Source organism: Protopterus annectens, chromosome 4.part0, assembly GCF_019279795.1.
Source record: "Protopterus annectens isolate FY-2018-M chromosome 4.part0, PAN1.0, whole genome shotgun sequence".
NCBI classification, from domain to species: Eukaryota; Metazoa; Chordata; order Ceratodontiformes; family Protopteridae; genus Protopterus; species Protopterus annectens.
In genome coordinates, this window is record NC_056733.1 from 579,088,025 (window position 1) to 579,107,213 (window position 19,189).

At 41.3% G+C, this 19,189-nt stretch overlaps 1 protein-coding gene across 1 annotated transcript in view; it reads right to left on the reverse strand.

Annotated features, from left to right (window-relative positions):
- Positions 1 to 19,189, reverse strand: part of LOC122799448 (aldehyde dehydrogenase family 3 member B1-like) — a 589,363-nt gene that overhangs the window by 23,745 nt on the left and 546,429 nt on the right. The window lies entirely within an intron of this gene.

Here is a 19,189-nt window from a genome sequence, read left to right on the forward strand (position 1 = left end):
CCTATTTCACTGCATTCTCAAATTTAGCAAATCATTAAAACTACATCCTGTTTCACTAAGAAAAACTGAATGTAATAAAAATACCATCAAACTCCAACAGCCACAAGCTGACCCAGTAATACCAATATTGAAATCCAAGAAACAAAAAATGTGGCAGATTCTGTGTGGACCTTTATCTTCGCTACAACTTGTGTGAGCCTTCACATCAAAAAGAACTTCAGCAACCATTTTTAAACATAACTACCTACCTCATAAGCAAGAAACTGTTAATCAACTAACCAGAAACATTTTCCTTATAAAATACGTGCATATTAAACAAAGTTGTTTTTGCCACTGCACATTGTATAGGCAATGACAGAAATCCCAAATATTTTATGGTTACTGCCTTACATATGTAAAGTCCTTTTTAAATCTCAATCGTCTCTACAACTGAATAATGCTATTTCAAGATTAAATGTTTAAAAGAGTAACTCATAATGCTATGTTCTGTTGACTGTATAGCATTCCATTTCACTGGCATCATCTTGTACAGTCATTCTGGAATATGGAAAGGCTCTAAGGAACAAACTCAAGTCTACTTTAACTGCTCAAGTTCTATCCACTTGCAGACTATAGTCTCACTCCAAGGAACTTATCTTTAAGACAGCTTGGATTCAAACTCAACTACATGTTCAGGCAAGGCGTGCAAAAGCTGTGAGGAATGAGTGCAGCTGTTGCTTTAATACGTAGCAGAGTTTGAGTAAACTAAGTGTGGCTGATGTAGGGAAGGAACAAGAGTTTAGAGGTTATTTTCAGGGGTGACTGGGAGATTTAGAGTTAGGGAGCAATCTGGGAATTTAGGATTAGTCTGCAAGAGGGAGATTTAGGGTTATGGTCAGTGAGGTTTGAGGTTAGGGTTAGGGACCTGAAGGGAGTCATAGGCTTTAAGTTAGGATTCCGGGAGGGTTTTGAGCTTGAGAGCCATAACTCACTCATCTAGCTCCCTGTGCCCTTCCCGATACAACAACTTGCCCATCATCTCTTCAAACAAATTACTCTAAGGAATTACTTAGAGGGGCTGACAAAGGTTAAAGTATTGCAGAATAAGGGTAATCTCTCATAACAAGAACATGCACAACTGCCAAGTGCTAAACAGAAAACAAGGGAGTATCTTGATAATATGCATGAATTTAGACAGACTGCTGTTAAGCAGCTGTTTTTAGATTATAACACCAGAGGAAAAAAAGCTTTTAGCACAACAAAAGTAAAAAGGGTTGTTGCCAAACTTAGGGAGCCTATAACAAGAAAAATAGCCAGAGATCCTGTAGAGGTATTAAAGACATTTTGGAAATTTTATGAAAATCTGTAAAAAGTAGAGAGATGTGGTCAAGGAGAAGCTCAAGTGGAAATATTTATGGAAGACTTAATTATTCCAGGGTTAGAGGTAGATGCGGCTCAACAATTAAGATGAGAGGAGACTAGATAAAAATGGTGATGTACAACCAATCTGCAGGAAAGTCTCCAAGAGTAGATGGTATTCCAATGGAAGTCTGGAAGCTAGGAGGGAAGAAAGTGGTAAAGATCTAGAAAGTTTTAACAGTAATTTAAAAGGAGGGTAAGCACCAGCATCCTGGAAGGAAGATGTGGTTCCTGTAATACCTACAGGCAATGAAGACTCATCAGACCCAGCTTCATACAGTCCCATTTCAATGTTAAACCATGATTATGAAGTGTTTATGACTACAACAGCTAAAAGAATGGCAAATATGTTGCCAAAATTGAAAGATACGGATCAGTGTGGGAGGGGAAGCTAACATTTGACAACATTAATGGAAGAATGATGATCCAGAGGGTAGCAGATTGTAAGAAAATACCACTGCTGGTGTACCTTGATGTAAAGAAAGCATTCAATTGGGTAAGCTGGGACTTTATGATCAAGGCAATGGAAGCATTTGCATTCCCTGATACAATAATAAGGTTAATTAGGAAGATATTGGCGGGATTGGAGGCAAAAATTAAAGTGTGAGGGTTCCTTTCTAACAAATTGTGACTGAACACAGGAACCAGGCAGATTTCCCTTTTATTTTTTGCTTTATATTTAGAACCACTGGCAAAGAAAATAAGGAACTCAGAAATTCAAGGATATAATTAGTATGATAATTAAGAAAAGTTGACTATATTTGCAGATGATATTATTTTGTACCTGATAAACAAAAAGGACATCTCAGTGCTATGGAAAGATCTTACCATAATAGTAGCTGTCCTTCGCTTCACTGTTGCAGTATACATTACAATAGGGATCCCCTGCCAAGGGCAGCCCGACATCCGGCCAGTATACCAAAGCCTTTAGGTTGCTTTAAGGCACACCATACATCACACATATGCTGCTTACATAGCATAAGACATAAAGGTGACATCCAGACATACCATCCTTAGAAATGAGAACCCCAGTAGGAACTCCATTCCAAAGAGAATAGAGGTAATCAGTACATCCAGAAGAGAAAAGGAACATGGGGGGAGGGAGTGAATACTGCAACAGTGAAAAGAAGGGCATCTACCGTTATGGTAAGATCTTACATAACTGTACTATGTCCTTCCAGTTCACTGTTGCAGTATTCATTACAATAGGGTGGGTGTCAAAGCTCAGGAAGAGGAGAGGAAGGACTAGCGGAGCTCTCTAAGAACCCATTAAGTATGGCCCTAACCAAACCAGTTCTAGGTCTCGAAATTCCATCTAACTTGTACTGCTTGGTAAATGTATGCACAGAAGTCCAGGTAGCTGCATAAGAATAGAGTTACTATCCAAACCCTTGAAAAAAAGCACCAGAAGAAGCCACATCTCTAGTAGAATGAGCCTTAACAGAAGAAAGAAGACTTTAACCATGAAAGGAATAACAAAATAAATGGCTTTAAAAATCCAAAATAGTTTGCTTGGAAACGCCCAATCCTAAAGACCTAGGATGAAAAGAAACAAACAGCTGATCAGATTTATAACAAGTCTTAGTCTGATCCAAATAAAATCTCAGTTATTTATGGACCTCCCAATGCATGCAGCACATTCTCACTGGCACATTGCAGAGAAGGGATAAAAGTGGGCAAATGAATGGACTGATTAAGGGACAACTCCATTCTCCACCTTGGGCATAAAAGAAAGATTAGTATGAAGGGACACCCTGTTCTTATGAAACACCAAAAAAGTAGGACAAGTCATAATGGCTTGAAGCTCAGACACTTATCTGGCAGAAGTAAGAGCTAACAGAAGTACAGTCTTCCAAGAGCAATATTGCAAGGAAGCTGAAGCGGACGCCTCAGAAGGAGCCTGGGTCAACTTTTCTAAAACAAAATTAAGATACAAGGGAAGAGGAGGTGGTAATAAAGGCAGACATGCAGAAATAGCTGATAAGTGGAAGTGGACAGAAGAATAAAGGCCTGACAAATTGAACAGAACGTATGGTCATGGGTAGTGCTCGTAACAATCTTTATGGGGAATTTGTCTCCCACATTGGCATTTGCCCTTCTTGGATGTCATGAAACCCCACAAGCAATAATACAAAATAAAAAGATAAGATCAAAAAAACCCAATGGGGCGCTTATCTTAAATGGCTTGGTGAACCAGCAACGGAACTAGCATTTAGACAGACGATCAAGAGATTCAGACTAGAGGCAAAGAAGTTCTGAGCATGGTATGTCTGGACGTCACCTTTATGCCCTACACTATGTGAGGAGCATACGTGTAACATACAGCATACCTTAAAGCAGCCTAAAGGCTTTGGTAGTCTGGCCAGATGTCGGGCCGCCCTTTGCAGGGGATCCCTATTGTAAGGAATACTGCAACAGTGAAATGGAAGGACATCAATATTGAGACAGTTTCAAGTTTTTTCAGGATATAAAATTAATGAAGATAAAACAAAGGCTGTATCTGTAAACTATGTACCCAACTGTGAAACGGTCCAGCAATATCCATATTTATGGGGACAAGATAAAATGAAGTATTTAGGAGTATGGATTAAAAAGGATTCTGTTATGGCAGCTAAGGATATGGAGGAAGAGGCTAAAAAAACGAGATAAAACAAGTTATGTACTCACCATAACATTCCATGTTTGTTGTCCAGCTCGCCTTCATTCTTACTGGTTGGGACTCTGGCACATACTAAAGCTTGAGGACTTCCACTGGCTCATGGCTATATCCCTATCCTATCATGTTCTAGTGAAGCTCCCCAGATTTTGTTTGCTGTTAATATTAGGACCCCAAGATAGCATCAATACCTATTATGAAGACAATGAATAAGGCCAGGAACACATTTGCCAGAGAAAGAACCTCTGTCCTCCAGGAGCCATAGGTAGGGGGAAGAAGGGTGGGATGTAAGAATGAAGGCGAGATGGACAAAATACGGAATGTTATGGTGAGTACATAACTTCTTTATGTTATGTTGCCCTATTTTGCCTTCATTCTTACTGGTTGGGACAGCATCCCCAGCACCATATTTCTTGGGTGGCTCATGGGAGTATATTCTTCAGGACAGTGGATCCAAAGGAGGCCCTGTCCTTGGAGGACAAATCTACTTTGTAATGAGTGATAAAGGTATGAGGCGTTGCCCAAGTCACAGCAGCACAAATGCTATCAAGTGATACTCTCACTGTAAAAGCAGAAGAGGTTGCCATGGCTCTTGTAGAATGGGCTTTGACTTTAAAAGGAAGAATATTGTTATTGGATTCATATATAAAAGTGATACAATCTGAGAGCCATTTTGAAAGAGTGACCTTAGATATAGGGGCACCTTTCTTTGCTTCTAAAAATGACACAAATAACTAATCAGATTTCTTGAAGTACTTTGTTCTATGTAAGTAGAAACGTAATTGCCTATGAACATCCAATTAGTGAAGTTTATATTCTGCCTTGTTGCCATGATTTGGAAAGAAAACTGGTAACTCGATGGACTGATTTAGGTTAAATTCTGAACATACTTTTGGCAGGAAGGTGGGTTTGTTCGAAGGGATACTCTGTCTTTATGAAAAAGCATATATGGTGGCTTGATCGATAAAGCTTGCGGCTCTGAAACTCTTCTGGCAAAAGTGATGGCAATCAACATACTTGTCTTCCACGTTAAAAATTTTAGATCACATGATGACGTAGGTTCAAAGGGGGGTAGGATCAAGGAGGACAGAACAAAGTTTAGTTGCCATGGTGGCAGGAGTGTTTTTATGGGTGGTTTTAACAAGTTATTACCCTTCAGGAAGGCTTTGCATATTTTGCGGGACATCAAATTAGGGGAAAAATCACTTATAAGGAAATTAGATATTGCTGTTAACTGTATATGAATAGTACCTGCAGCTGCACCTTCATTAAACAGTTTTGCCAGAAATTCAAGGCTAGAACTTATAGCAGCAGAGAAGGGATCAATGTGTCTTGACAGGGCCCAGGAAGAAAACCTCTTCCATTTACTGATATATAACTTTCTTGTTGAAGCTTTATGAGAAGAGATCAAGATATGTTTGACCAAATGAGGGAGGTTAGGAAGCCTGGCTATAACTGGAATCGGAGCAGTCAAGCTGTCAATTTTAGGGTTGGAAGACAAGGGTGGAGTGTTCTTGATATAAGAGTCAGAAGGTCTGGAACTGGGTCCAGAACCCACGGCTCCTCCTGAAGAGGAGGCCAAAGGAAGGGGAACCAAATCTGACAAGGCCAATAAGGCGCAATAAGAATTAGTCTGCTTCCCAATGAGTTGGCTTTCTGGAAAACCTTGGGTATTAGAGGAAAGGAAGGAAAGACAAAGAATCCCGGGGGGCAATTGGGTACAAGTGCATCCCTTGGTGACTCCCCCAGAGGGGGGATTAGGGAAAAATAGCTACTGCACTTGGCATTCATGGAAGTGGCAAAAAGGTTGCAACAAGGCTGGCCCTATTTGTGGAAGATCCTCTCTGCTACTTCTTATTTTAGGGACCACTCGTGGGGCATGAGAATCACTCTGCTGAGTTGGTCTGCTATCACGTTGGACCTCCCCAGAATGTGCATTGCTATTAGAAAGCATTGGGAGGAGATCGCCCATTGCCATAATCTGAGGGCCTCTCAACAAAGGGGGTAAGACCTGGTCCCTCCTTGTTTATGTTCCAGACAACTGACATGTTGTCTGTCTGAATTGCAACTCTTCCCAGTGGAAGAGAGTCCTGGAGTTCCTGCAACGTCAAAAGCACTGCCCTCATCTCTAGGATATTGATGTGCAAGTGGGCCTTTTGATCCTGCCAAGTGCTTTGAACTGTCCTGCTCAGATAATGTGATCTGTTTAGCGGCAAATGAGACCTGGGGAGCTTCACTACAGTATTATGGGATAGGGATACAGCCATGAGCCAGTGGAAGTCCTCGAGCTTTAGTATGTGGCAGAGTTGGAACCGAGAATCAGTTCCGAGCCCAACCAGTAAGAATGAAGGCTTGATAGGACAACATACCATCTAGAAGTTCTTGTTTACAGATATGGAAAGAAAGATACAAGCAGGGAAAATGGTTTTAGTCCCTTTATTTTTATACACAGGTCAGGCAATTTCTTTTTTTTTTTTTTTTATCAAACAGAGGAGAAATTGTGGATAGTAATTAATAAAGAGTTGAAAGATTGTATCTGGGAGAGAAAAAGGGCAAGGGTCAAGTGGGATAAACTGATCGTTCCAATAGAACAAAGTGATTTAGGATTACCTAATCTGAAAGGATATTTCAGAGCTACACAGTTAAGGCTCATATACATAAGCAGAAAGCTGTAGTTCTAGGTGGAAAGAGATTATGATGAAGCAGGAGGGAGATATTCACAAAAGAAGGAGAGAGTGGGATTTTGGATGGAGATCCTTAAGGAGAAGGACAACAGCTATACATATATTCACAAAATAAAGTTTTCTAAGAAGTAAGCCAACATAAGAATGGAGAAAGGAGATTTTGTCAATATGGATGACTGCAATAAGAGGTACAGGAAATAGACAAGAGGGGGGCTGGAATTTACTGGAGAAAACTGGCAAATGAACCAAGGTATGGGAACAAATAACTAGAGAGGAAAAGGTATTAGAATGGTAAGGAGCCAAGAGGACATTTGGACTGTAGTCTACAGACTACCTTCCCTATAACAGATTGATATCAGAGGTAGGCACAGAGGAAGGGAAAGGGGAATCCCAAGTAAAAGACCTGCTCTTGTAGACTTTTTAACTGAATGTAGAACAAAAACTGCTGTCAAAAATGGCTAATTAGTAGGACATATAAAATACTGCAAGATAACTACAGGAATCAGAGGATGTTAGAAAATATTGCAAAGCAATTCACAAGGAAACAATGGGAGGACATTTGCATGGCTCCCAAATATGCAACTAAGTCTAGAAGATTTAGGATTTTTGCTTGGAAATGTTAACATAGGTATTTTTTACATCCCAAGCAGACTCCAAAAGAATTTTTCCTCCGGTAGCTGGCAAATGCTGGAGGTGTGATGCAGATGAATGCAGTAACTTGGAACATATGTTTTGGGAGTGTAATGAGTTGGCAGACTTTAAAAATTCCCTACAGAATACTCTGTCAGAAATATTGGATGAGTAAATGGGTGTAATAAAGTAAATGAATTTTTTATAAGCTGGGAGTACAGAATCATTGCCTGGACACTGTATCGACTTAAGTTTAATTATGGTGGCTGCCAAAAAAGTAATTACTAGAAAATGGAAATCAAAATTTAAACTAACTGTATTTAAAGTACTGAATATTATAACAGAGATAAAAGAACAAGTCATCAAATCTTTAGAAAACAGGAGCAAATTACATAGAAAAAAAGAAATTCAGTAAAGAATACATGCAAAATAATGCTTTGGAAGTGGAGTGTGGTTTTAGGGAAGATAGGAATTTATTAATTTATGTAATGTTGAGTTGATGATAAATTTACAAAAGAATACATGTGATATATAATGTTTGCAACTGGGAATATGCTAATATGGTTTGTTTTCTTTTATATAAATGTACGTTTTCCCATGTCTTAAGTGATAATTCAATAAAGATGTTATAAATAGAAAAGCATCAGGAACATTTGACAATCACACCCCCAAACACTCTGTAACCAGGGCATCTGCACCCTTCATCCCACCCTTGCTACACTATTGTATAAGGAAATGTTAACCTGTTTTGTTGTCATTAGCAGAGGATACCACTGTTCATATCTTAATATGATGACACAGACCTAATACCTTGCTGTTTGAGATGATGTGACAAAGACTAATACAGAAAATCAGTATCAAGACCAACCGTGGTCTGAACACCAGCGGCCGAAGTTCATTTCAGCAAACAGTGGAATTTTTCCCACAGTTCGCAAACACTTGACCATCACCTCCATTTTCCCTTTTCCCCCACTGTAGTGCGATCTTGGAGTTAGTATATATAGTTAAGGGTGGGGGGGCACAGCTCCCCACATTTGGGGATGTGGTGGACAAAGCCCCCCACTTGGGTAGATTTGATTTAGTCCATTGGTGTCTTCCGGACAGTTGATCGGCAAGTGCTTGCAAACTGTGGAAAAAATTCTGCGGTTTGCTGAAGTGAATTTCGGCAAGAGGTGTTTGCTGAAGACGTACTCGATGAAAGTATCTTTTGCTGAATTAATACAGACCCTGTGGAACAACTTCATTGCCACAGTCTGACTTCAGGAAAGGCACAATAGAAATAGGATGACCCATTGAGGCATGTTGATTAAGCACTTGCTAACCCATCTAATGATGTATGGATTTACTCGTTCCATTATTAAACTATTCATAATGTCTGTACAAGTCAAGGAATCAAAACCTTACTGAGGTCTAAATTCACAACGACCACAGTAAATCTTGCGTCTAAACTGCACTAACAGGTTCATAAGCATCTATGATGATGAACACACTATTCCTTTATTATCAATTGGACACAAAGCATCAATGGTAGAATAGTTCAGAACTCAGTCTGTGGTTCATATTTCTTGCAATGTTGGCAGTGTTAATATTCCAAATAGTTTTACCGAGTCACTTGCTAGGTCATTATCATAAAATAGCATCCCTATTTAAACTTTTTTTTTTTTTTTTGAGAGCTAACATACTTGTAAAATATTTTCTTATTATCGTGTCCCACAAATAATAGCTTGTAATTATGCTAAACTTTTAGAATATGGGGGCTTTAGTATACCGTTTATTTCTATACTTTCTGGAACACTGCTTATTCACAGTGAATTTACAAATGTATTATATTTTCATCCATCCCAGCTGAGTTGATCACTATTATTACACAAGTCTGGCCGGTTTAGAAAGTAACTTTTTGTCAGTGACATCTTGAAAAAAAAAAAAGTTATGTCTTACCATAACATTCCATCTAGGTTGTAGATCTTCATTCATTTATTACTGTTAGGACTTTGGTTCCGTCCTCGAAACCAACATGGCGTACCAAGTCCTACCCACAGTGCCCCTCTCATAGTCTCTTGAGATCGAGTTTGCTTGCCCTTATACTATAAGAAGGTTAATAATAATAATAATAGAAGGAGGGTCTGTCTGAGCAGATACCCTAAGTAATAAGGTAATCCAAAAGTCCACCAGGAGTCCAGGCAGGGGGAAGGAGGGCGGGAAGTAATGAATGAATGAAGATCTACAACACAGATGGAATGGTATGGTAAGACATAACTTCTTTATCTGATGATGTAAATCTTCATTCATTCCTTACTGTTAGGACTGAGTCCCCAGCTACTTCTAGTCCTGGGTGGCCCTAAGGAAGGATATTCCTGAGCACCATAGAACCAAAGGACGCTCTTCTCCTGGAGGCCAAATCCAATTCATCTATTGAGTGAGCCTTTATTTTGGAAGGCAAGGACATTTTGTTTTTTTGGTAGATGAAAGTAATGGCGTTTCTGAGCCAAGAAGATAAGGTCATTTTGGGAACAGGCTTACCCGTCCTGGGTCCTGCAAATGCTACAAACAATTGATCCATTTTCCTAAGAGATTTTGTTCCATCTAAGTAAAAATGAAGTTGCCTATGAACATCAAGGGTATGTAGAAGGTACTCTCCTTTATTTGACTGATGGGGAAAGAAAACGGGTAAAGCCAATAGATTGGTTGATGGAAAAACTAGAAATGACCTTGGGAAAAAAGGAGGGACGAGTACGGAGAGAAACTATATACTTGTGGAAAATCAAATATAGTCTCTTGACACTCAAGGCCTGTAACTCAGAAACTCTTCTTGCTGAGGTAAAGGCTACTAGGAGTAGGGTTTTCCAGGACAAAAATTTTACATCACATGAATCAGAAGGCTCAAAAGGAGGACTTGTTAACGACTGAAGCACCAATGTGAAGTCCCATGGTTCTGTAGGGGGCTTGACAGAAGGTTTAATATGTAATACTTCTTTGATGAAGGTTTTGCATAGTCAGTGTGACATAACTGATGAATTGTCGACTCCACTGTGAAAATTTGCAATAGGTGCTAAATGTACTGTAATCGTCGATGCTGAAGCTCCAGCATATAACAGGGTAGTGAGATATTCTAGGATCTTCTTAATAGGAATAGAGAAGGGATCCATGTTTTGTTCTTTGGCCCATATAGAGAACCTAAGTCCACTTACTGAAATCAATTTTTCTGGTGGATGGTTTGTGTGAAGCCAGAAGGATCTCGTGAACAGGGGGTGAAATATCAGTTTGCCTGGCAATCATTGGAAGTGAAAAAACCAAGCTGTGTGCTTGAGGCTGTGAAGATTGGGGTGAATCAATCCCTGAGGGTCATACCTCTCAATCTTGAAACATCAAAAATCTGGACAAGGCCCATGAAAAATAGGTACAAATCTGTACGCTGTTTAACATAAAATGTGCATACATAATTATGTGGCCCTGCCCACTCCCATGGAATTGTGGGATACCAACTTTCGTGCAAATTGAAGAACAGGCAAACAAAATATGGCACCAGAGTCACCCTGCAGCCATTCCCAATGTCCCTTTACCTGGCTATTTTGCCCCATTTACCATAAACACTAATGTGTGCATACTGCTTTACTACAATGATTATTTGGGTTTTAATTTTTACACTTTACAGCACAATGGACAAACACCAACAGACACCTGTTAAACTGTCTCACAATGAAAATAGATTTGGCATTAAAACTTCTCTACCCTTGAAACTCACATTCATTAAAATAGCATTGAAACATGCACCACATCCAAAGAAAATACATCTGGCCAGTGGTGGATAAAGATTACCTTTTGGGTTGTTTTCAAATCACTGGCCCCTTGCACACAAAACAAGAAACATACATGGCTTTAGTAAATTATATTCTTTGTATAATACAGCACACTTGTTAGAGCACATTTTAAATTTGTTTGAACATTTTTTCAGTAGGCAATGAAACAAAATGCATGAACCAGTAATAAAAAACTGCCCAATTCAGAACATTTCCATCATAAAAGTCTATTTACACACACACACACACACACACACCTCCTGTCAATCCCTGAGCTGCAGGGGCTATAAGACAAGTATAATGAGATACTAAATAGGAATTTGTGAGCTGTTATCTGCCTAGATTAATATAATGTCTGAGCTGCATCACACACTCTTCAGTCACAATCTTTGCTAAGACAGGAATCTCATAGTATAATGAGATACCACCAAATATAACCAGTCAGTCACAGAGGAATCTATGAGCTGTTAGCTGCCAGATTAATACACAAGTGACTCATGGAGATCTGCACTTCCTGTAACTGCCTAATACACAAGCGAATCTAAGTCCAACCAAGCTGCACCTTCAATATTGATCACCCTGCAGCAGCCAGGATTAATGAAGTACTGTTGCCGGTTAGCAGAAGTCTTTTTCTTATCTCTGTGTGGGACACAGAGGGAATCTGCTAAGACAAAATATAACTTAGAAGTAACCACTCACTCCGCCTAGATTAATACAAGGTGAGACACACCACATGCAAGCAAGCAAGCTATTAAATTGTAATACACAAGTGAATCTAAGACCAACCAAGCTGCACTTTCAATATTAATCACATGGAGGAATCTGCTAAGACGAAATATAACTTAACCTAACCACTCACACTGCCTACTAGATTAATACAAAGTGGGACACACCACATGATGCAAGCAAGCTACCAAGCTCGTACGTGCCTACAAATGCACATTCAAATATAATTATAACAGAGTGGCCAGAATTAACGAATCACCACACATACACACATATGACCAGGAAGTAGACAGTCAGGAAGTTTGATTCTTAGGAAGAGGTTCATCCTATGCAAAGAGGATCTCTGAGATGGAGATCTGGAGGAGCAGAACAGATTATAGTTTAAATCCTTAAATCTTTTGAAACACATAGAATATGCATATCACTTTACAGACTCCCTTTATTAAAACAAAATGCCATTTTTTTCTGGAAGTCAGATGAATAAACTGGTAAGTAAACTGTACTCTAAGCAACTAAAATCTGTTCACATGATGACCTCTTCTTGCACACTAAGACTCAGGATATAGCTAAATTAACACATCCAATACTGTCCCCGAAAAAGGCACCAGAGCCAGAAGAACTGATTCTTTAAAAACTTAAATCCAATTACTTTCAGAAAGTAGTCACAGGTCTATTGTAATAAGGAAGTCCATCGTACTCTGCATATTACAGAACTTTTAGTTACCTACATCCAATAGTCTGAGCAGGAAACCTATAAACCTATTTTTGTCATACCAATAAAACACACTGTATTCTTTTTTGATTATATGTTTATTTCTCTCACTTAAGAAAATGAGCACAGATAATGGAACTGATTAAACACATTATGGTCTAATGACCGTTATCATAAATTCTGCAAGGCTGATAAAGTTGTTTTCTATCATTTTGATAATCTGCAGTTTAGATTTTGAGTTGAAAGGTAACTAGATCTTAACTGATAAAGGTGCACCATTAGCAACAGCATTATTGCATTGCAAAGCCCCAATGTGATCCACAGAAAGACTCAAAAATACATCACATTTCTTAAAAAAGGACTTGCTTCATAACTATTATAAGACATTCATGTGAAGTGGTTATAGCTGATAATGTTCCTTTTCCATTTGGCTTTAATTTTGCGTTAGCAGCAGTGGACCCATCATAGTCGTAGCAGATGTTTTGGCCCGATTTATTATTATCATTTAAGCCCATCAATGTTGCTGTTCCAGACCACAGACAGTAAACTGGACAGACTACAGTGTATAAAATAAGAACCTCTAAATTAATTCTAGAATCAGTCGACATCTGGATTCCAACTTAAGTAGTGAAAATGCAGAGCAATTAGGCCACCTAGATCCTCTGAGTAAAGCTTCCACTTACCCTGAGTGAGTCATGCCGCCATTAATCCCAGCTGCTCCATGCTGCTTTCATCCATTTCAAGGCTGCCAGTGCCTTCATCCTGCTCCACTGCGCCAGTCGCCACATCCATTTACCTGCATCCATCAGCTTGCCATTAATCCCGAATTGTCTCTGACATTAATTGATGATGCCAGCTCAATTCCGACTGGCTGGTAGCCTGATGGCGCTGATGTCATTGGCGCGGATGACGACAGTGCCAACTGAGGGTGAGTCAGCAGTCCTTGAGATTGATCCAGGATTCATGGGCTGTAGATCAAGTGAGGCCATAGGAATGGAAATCAAGACTTGATGGGGCCAATAACAGGCAATGAGGATCACTTTGCTTCTCAACCTTTGAGCTTTCTGCATAAATTTTGGGATGGGGGGAAAGGTGCACAGTAGACCTGGGAGCCAATCGTGAATCACAGCATCCTTCTGCGACTCCCCCTGAGGAGGGATCAGGGCAAAGTAACTTTTACATTTGTTGTTTAGGGGTGAAGCAAACAGGTTGTAGCAAGGCCTGCCCCAGCGATGGAAGATTTGAGCAGCTATAATTGGGTCGAGGGACCACTTGTGAGGCATCAATATGTTCCTGCTCAGATTGTCTGCAATTATATTTGAGCTCCCAGGAATGTGCATTGCTTTGAGAAAGCAGTTGGAAGCCATCGTCCAATGCCATATTCTCATGGTTTCCTGACACAGGAGGCAAGAACTGATTTCACCTTGTTTGTTGATGTACCAGATGACTGACATGTTGTCCGATTGAACTGCAATGGTCCCGGAAGTAAGGGATGTGTGGAATGCTTGCAATGCTAAGAGAACTGCCCTCAATTCCAGGACATTTATGTGCAAATTGGCCTCTATGGAGGACCAAGTGCCTTGGACCAACCTTCCCTGGAAATGCCCCCCCCCCCCCAAACAGGGAAGTGTCCATGGTCACCGTGGCCCTGGGCTGGGGGAGACAGAATGGTCAACACCAAAGATTTGTTTCTGGCTTCATCCACCATAGCATTTCTTTCTTGCAAACGTTTGTAAGGCGTATCATGTGGTCGAGTGGGTGGGTTAAGAACGACCATTTTGTGATGAAAGGAGCCACTGTAATAGTCTCATGTGCAACCTCGCCAACAGTACTAAAGTAATGGTTGCTGCCATAGAGCCTAATAGTTGTAGCAGAAGGCATGCTGGTACAAAAGTCTGTGGAAGGAGGACTTGAATCTGGTTTCTTATTTCTGAAAGCCTGTGAGGAGGAAGGGAAGCTTGACAGGACATTGTGTCGAAGATCACTCCAATGAATTCCAGTGTTCTTGTTGGAGACATGTTTGATTTCTCCATATTGATCATGATACCTAGGCAAAGATCTAGGCCTTGAGTGTAAGAGAGACTGAGAATGAGAAGGTTCCTGGTTTTGGCGGTCAGGAGCCAATCGTCTAGATATGGAAACACCTGGAATCTTTGTAGTCAGAGATGAGCTACTACAACTGCCATACATTTGGTAAACACTCCGGGGGCTGTCGAGAGACCAAAGGGCGGTACCCTGAACTGGTAGTGATTGGCTCCCAGCCGGATGCGAAGAAATCTCCAGGAGCATTTGCCCCTCTTTATGTGGTAATACGCATCCTGAAAATTTATAGTGCACATCCAGTTATCCTTCCCCAGAAAGGGGAGAATGGACTGCACCGTGACCATCTGAAACTTTTGAGGTTTGATGAATTTGTTTAGTTTGCTGAGATCCAGTATTTGGTCTCCAGTCCCCTGCCTCTTTTGGCACTAAAAAGAACCTTGAGTAAAACCCGGATCCTATTTGGTCTGGTGGGACTGGTTGGATGACTCTTTTTCGTAGCAGCTTTTTGATTTCCAAGGCTGCAGCATCCCTCTGACCAGGTGGAATGTCGGGGATTCATTTGACAGGTCTGGGAGAGAGATCAAATGGGATACGATAGCCTCTGGATACTATTCTCTGCACCCATGAATCCGTTATGAGTAGCCAGGCTTGTTGGTGCAGAGAGAATCGTCCCCCAACTGCTTCCAGAGGAAAGCAATCAGGCCACTGCTCAGGAGTGCTGGAAGGGTCTGCCAGAGAATGAATCCCTAGCACCCTGGTTGTGCGGGCCCCCTCTGCCCTGAAAGAGATGTTTTCCAGATGAGTTACCCCCTCTGCCCCAGGAGGAAAGCTCATCACAAGTGTCACAAAAAGATCCATGGGACTTCTTGAACTACAATTTTCCACTCCTCTGATTCCTGGAGTAGGAACTCTGGGGAGTAGAAAAATGTATGCCCATGGCAGACAAGGTCTTTCCATCTTTCTCACTGTGTGATTTTTGGACCAAGGGGGGAAGATTCGTCAACAGGCACATTGACAAAGAAAGATTTGAAAGGGTCCGCAAAGTCACGCAAATGCATCCAAGCATGCAGTCTCATGACAATGCCTGATGCGGCTGCAAGAGCTGCCCCCTCGGTGGAATGAGAAATCAAGCACATCGAGGAGTTTGAAATAGATTCTAGGGTAACTAGCTGTGAGACAATAGTATCCCATACCTCCTTAGGCAGTACCCCCGCCAAAGGCAGACATTTCTGAAATTAGGTCTCTTTGGAGGAGAGTAAAGTGTACCAGGTAATTCAGTGACTGAATGGCAAAGGTTGGTGAAGCAAAGGTCCGCTTCCCCAGCCTGTCTAAAGCCGAAGACTCCCTGTGTGGGGGATGAACAGTGGAACTATCTTCTGCTAGTTCCCTCTTAGTGGCTGCCGCCACAACCGTGGAATCTACTACTAGCTGTCTGGACCAGCTGGGTTGGAATTCAGATGTGGACAAAATTTTATTGGGCCTCTGGGTACAGGTTCTATGTTGTCTGGGGCCTTCCAGGCACACTGCACGATAAGCCTAATGAGCTTATCTGCAAGTGGGGGTCACCCAGGAAGTAGATGGTTGGGCATGGAAAGCCTGCAAGAACAAAGATTCCAAAGGGTTGGAGGATTTCCAATCTCCCCGCTGTTTGAGGATCTTGAGAATGGCTCCAAATGAGACATCTTCCAGGGGAGACTGTGGGGACCCTGCTCCCTCATCATAATCAGTGTCTTCAGTGATGGATTCCTCAGGGGAATCGATATGCTTCCTCTTGCAAAGTTTCTTCTGGGGTGGCTCCCCAGTGGGGTCTTCTGAGGATGACTCCAGACAAAGGGTTCCCTTCAAGGGAAGGTCTTGCGGCTCCCGTGCCTGAGATTCCAGCATAGGGGGTTGGGACAACTGCATGCTAGAGGGGGGGGTTCTGGTTCCAATGCCAATGGTGCCAACTGAGAGCCTGTAGAAGCGAGGACCCTCTGCATCACTTGTAAAGCAGGCCCACCGGAAGAGGGATGGGAGCCTGGAACTGAAAAGGACGACCTCGGAACTGGGGTCACACCCTACCCTGATGTGCCCACCTCCAGGCTAGGAGCTCCAAGAGGAATGGTAGCTGCCAGAGCTGGAACCATAGACCGCACCATTGAAAAATATTGGTGCTGAACTAGGAGTCATGGTGCTGACAGCCCAATCAGTGCTCTGAGGGTGTGGCAGTTCCAAAGGAGCCGTGGCACCAAGAGTTATCGGAACCGATAGGGAAGACTCCACTGTCTGTGCCGAGACAGAGTGCACCAGGATGGACATTGGTACAGAATTCTCTGAAACCTGGGAGGAGGATAAACAGGTGAATATGCCAGGAAAGCTTCCACTCCAATAGGGAGGGAAGACCTATTCAGGGTCGGTAAACCTCTAGTTGCCAAAAGCTGGTCCACAACCCTCACTACATCTTGTTCTGAGAGACTCCTGGTGGATCTGATGGATGCTGCTGATGGAAACTCAGGTCTTTCGCTAAATTGCTGCCCTAAAAAAAAGAGTCATAAGATGGGGAATACCTTGTTCTGGTGAGGTGCTCAATCTTTGGGACCACAGATGTCAAAGGTGGAGCCGAGTAAGACATTAGTACCATGGCCAGGGATGGCACTGATGCTGGTACAGGAGTAATAGCCTGTGTTAAGATCAAGGTCAGCACCAAGGGAGAAGGCAGAGATGCCAGTGCCGAAGCTGTCTGCGCCAATGGCACAGAAGTAGTCTGGTGTCGACTTGGTTCCGAAGAGGACGGAGATGTCAGTACTGAGTGATTCCATTTTTCTTTATGTTTTTCCTTATGTTTTTAATATCCTTTGGATTATGAGGTGGTGAGACCTCCCATCCCAGAAAGAGCCTCCGAGAAGGGTGTTTTCAACATACCCTTCAAGATGAGTTTGTTCTTGTGTTCAGCTAATGTACGGTTGCTGAAGCCAGAGCAAATATCACAAGACACATTAATATGGTCAATGCCCAAACAATAAACACAAAGGGCATGACCGTCTGAGTTGGGCATCTTATGCTCGCACTTATCACACTGCTTAAAACCTAGTTTATTTTTATCAGACATCATGACAAACACACAAAAACACTATATTGCACATCAAATCACAACCATAACTAACAAAAAAACAACAGCAAAGTTATAGTAAAGTAGAAGCGGATATTTTTTTTTTAATCAAACAGATAGAAGGAAAAAGAGTACCAGCAATGGTACTAAGAAATACTGCAAGGGAAAGGGCCTACAAAAGGTAGGGGAGAGGGACAGTACCAATGATGGTACGAAAAGAACTACCGAAGGTAGAGGGTAGGTTTTGCAGGTTTTGGTAAGAAAGTATAAGAATTTAAAGATGAAGAGAAAGGCTTCAGAAAAAAAAAGCTGACTAGAAGGTAATTATATAGATAAACCACAAAAACACTACACTTAGCTTGAGAGAAAGGCTTGGCATGTCTGACGAGGAATGTGGCAAATGAGATCTGAACAGACTATGAGAGGAGCATTGTGGGTTGGACTTAGCTGAGAGTTTTTGGATGGCGTGAGCTTGGTAATGGCCGTATCTGTTCCGAGGACGGAACTGAAGTCCTAACAGTAAGGAATGAATGAAGATTTACAACATCAGATCACATTTTCACAGTCATACCTTTCAACTACTTGCCTAGAAAATGTAGCATTTGATATTATGGTTATAATCAAGGATTGTTATTCACCAGAAAGTACAGTTGCACAAGTCCTACTTACCCATAACAGTAAGTGTTCACAGGACATACACTGGCTTTACTGGCATTCAGGTAACAGTGCCCTGCTATACTTCCTCTGACAGTCTACTAAAGCTCAGAGTCCCTCCCATTGCCTGTCTGGGGGGTGTGATGGACCAATCACCTTGAAGTACAGGGACTGCTTTATAGACACAAACAAAACCCTTTCAGTTTTCCAGAGTCCAAGAGGAAAAGAACATGGAAATGCAAGACTTGTGAACACCTACTCATCCAAACCAAAAACCACACACACACACAGGTGTGTGATAATGTGAGGTATTGCCAACTATGCCAGGAAATGCAGGGCAGTGGATGTGAGCATATGCAAGCACAACTAGCTGGAATTTTGTCAAAAATTATATGCCATTTGTATTTCAAACTGATCTGTATGGATGCTTCTGTTGAAAATGTAAAGTTGCTTGTGTTAAAAATGTACCAACAATGGGTCCTGACTATATTGTACCTGAATTAAATGTGTATGTTTTAACAGAGGATACTAGAAGAGAAGAGGTTAACCTCAGTCCCAGCTAACTTTGAAAAATAGTTTAAATTAAATTAGGCAATAAAGATTGCATCTTAACATTCTGGTTGCAGCTAGAGGCAAAAAGTCTGTATTAGGAAGCTTCCTGCATTGTCATTGGGGTGAACTAATTGCTACTCTGGAATGGTAGAGGTTTGAAATTGTTTTATGACTTCCAGGAGCTACAGAAGATCTGAGCAAAGCTGTGTATGCATGGTAACACATAGGTGCTAAAATCCTGGCAACTTC